This window comes from Quercus suber, unplaced genomic scaffold, assembly GCF_002906115.3.
Source record: "Quercus suber isolate HL8 unplaced genomic scaffold, Cork oak 2.0 scaffold_666, whole genome shotgun sequence".
NCBI classification, from domain to species: domain Eukaryota; kingdom Viridiplantae; phylum Streptophyta; class Magnoliopsida; order Fagales; family Fagaceae; genus Quercus; species Quercus suber.
This window is the reverse complement of record NW_027070107.1, coordinates 313,639-316,538: the sequence shown is the minus strand read 5'-3', so window position 1 is coordinate 316,538 and position 2,900 is coordinate 313,639.

The following is a 2,900-nucleotide window of genomic DNA, read 5'->3' as shown; positions in this document are numbered from 1 at the left end:
TAATAAGTGCAAAATACTAAGAGTTCAATATTAATTAACTATAATAAAAAATAAAAAACAAATCATATCTCTACTTAACAAAAATCACCACACATTCTATTTTATTAAAAATTAGAATAAAAATATCATAAATAGTATTAAATTTAGGCAGAAATTTTAATATGCATTTAATTACATTTAGGCAAAACCCTTTTTTTTTTTTTTTGAGTAACAACATTGTGATTTTATTTATGATGGTATTGTGATAAGGGTTACATTGGATAAATGTGGAGGAACATCCTCCATCCATACCGTAGATTCACTAACATGTCTTGCATGTCTAGCAATTTTATGGGCTAGAGTATTACATTGTCTTGGAACAAAACTAAACTCTAATACTTCAAAACCATCTGCCAAACTCTTAACTTCCTCCAGAAGGTGTCCATAGTCAGCCAACGAGGGCAGGCTGCTTTGCATTGCCTCAATTGCAATCTTTGAGTCGCCCTCAAGAATTATCAACTTATGCCTAAGCTCCAAAGCCAGCTTCATTGCTTTTATAGCTACAAGTAGTTCGACTGCCACTGTAGAATGAGGAAGAGGAAACCTGTCTGCCATTGATGCTAGGATCAACCTGTTTCTGTCTCTAATTATCACTGCTGCACCTGCTATATTTTGGTCTCGAAAACATGCACCATCGAAGTTTATCTTAATGTTTGGCCAAGGTGGGGGTCTGTCAAAAGGATTCGGAGAGGTTGGAGAGGCTTGGGCTGGGGGGGCTCAGCTGTAATGAGTGTGTAAAATCTGCTCTGAGTGACCGAACCAGCTGCTGCACTTGTTGGATGGGGAAAGGGGTTTGGCTGGTCCAAAGTGCATTCCGTCTGTGCCAAATTGCCCAAACTGTTGTTGCAAAAAGCTCCAAATTTTTACCTTTCTCCACTACATATTCCACCAGCTCCCTAAACGTGTCAAAAGACCTTTGTTGGTTGAATTCTTTTGATACAATTGCATCTACTAAAATATTCCTTTAAAAATTATTGGCCTCATCACACTTCGAATGTTTTTAGTGTCATAAATTTTCATTTATCCCAATTTGAGATTCATACCTCTTCTCATACGTATTTGTGAACTACTAATACAATCTAGTGTTTCATGAGACTAGCTCCTTTTTTTTTTTTTTTTTTTTTTTTTTGAACACCAAAATAGCATTAAAAAGTTTTAGTAAACACGCTTGCATAGAGATTCTTCTATTTTTTTTTTTAATGAAAGTTAATAATTTCAATTCATCACAATTCGAAGTTGTTACAGTTTCCAATCACAAAAACACTTAAGGTGTGATGAGACGTATACAAAAAAAATTATTTCACCCACAATCACATAAATCTCATCACACCCTAAATATTTTTAAGATTGAAGAATGTAGCAACTTCGAATTACGATGGATGAAAATTATTAGCATTTATTAAAAAAATATATAATAGCCTTTAAGCATGCGCATGCTTAGAGGCTAGTAGTGTATAATAAATCTACTAACTTGGAAAAAGTCAATTCAATGTAGACAATTATTTTTTATCTTTGCTAAAACTAAAAACTTTTTACTGAAAGTACTGTAGATAAAGGTAAAAGTTAGCTAAAATAGTACAGCGAGACCCATAAATAGTACCAAAAAGTGTAATGAGGCCTATGAATAGTAGCAAAAATTAGAATAATAGTAAAATAAACTAGCTTTTTAATTTGGAGCCAAGCGTACACTATGTGAGATTATTGTATGATTAAAATTAAAGAGCAGTTGGTAATTATAGGAAAAATTATTATTGTTTGAACAGGGACTATATATTTTGGCTTGATTTGATTTATTAGTTAAGTCGAGTTCGAGTTCAATATCAAGCTTTTGAGCTCAAGATCCAATAAACGCTATAAAAAAAAAAAAAAAATTCTATAGCCACGTTTTAAAAACGCGGCTATAGCTCAAAAAAACGTGGCTATAGGATGATTTGGTCTATAGCCGCATTTTTTAGGCTGCGTTTTCAAACGTGGCCTAAACCCCATGTCTATAGGCCTGAAAGGTCTATGGCTGCACTTTTTCAAACGTGGCTATAGGCCAGGACCAATGGCCGCATTTAAAACGTGGCTATAGGTGAAAGCTATAGCTGCGTTTAAAACGTGGCTATAAGATTGAACTAATGGCCACGTTTAAAACGTGGCTATAGGATCGGACCAATGGCTATGTTTAAAACGTGGCTATAGGTCCCCAATCTACAGCTGCATTTAAAAAACGCGGCTATATACCCCTTAAATATTAAAAAAAAAAAAAAAAACTTTGATTACCAAAAATTAATTTTCGATAATCAAAAGTTTTTTTTTTTTAATTTTTAAAATTAAAATTAAATTTTTAAAATTAATACTTTAAAATTTCAATTTTAATTAAATTAAGAAATTCAAAAAAAAATACAAACCCAGCAAATTCAAATTCAAATAAAAACCCAGAAAATTTCAATATTAATCAAACACAGCATGCTCACAATACAAACACAACATGCTCTAATATACAAGAAAACAGTACAAGAACACAAACAAAACATCTCCTTCAACGAAATTAACCCAAATTGAACACACAAACTATTCAAGGAAAACAAAAGCACAAGCTCAAAAATACAAAAATCCCCATAATAGAAACACAACCAAAAAGAGTCCATATGCTCAAACCCAAAATTAATCAAAACACAATCAAACAAAAGAAAATAATTTTTGGCCATGGGTCAGAGAAAAATAAAGCAAAGAGAGATAATTTTTTGAGGCACTTTAGCTTCATTGATTCAAAATCTTCAAATCTAAAGTAAAAAGAGACTTAATCTTCTGATCTACTGCAAAGAGAGATAAAAAGTTAAAGGGAACAAAAATGAACAAACTCAAACAACAATGAA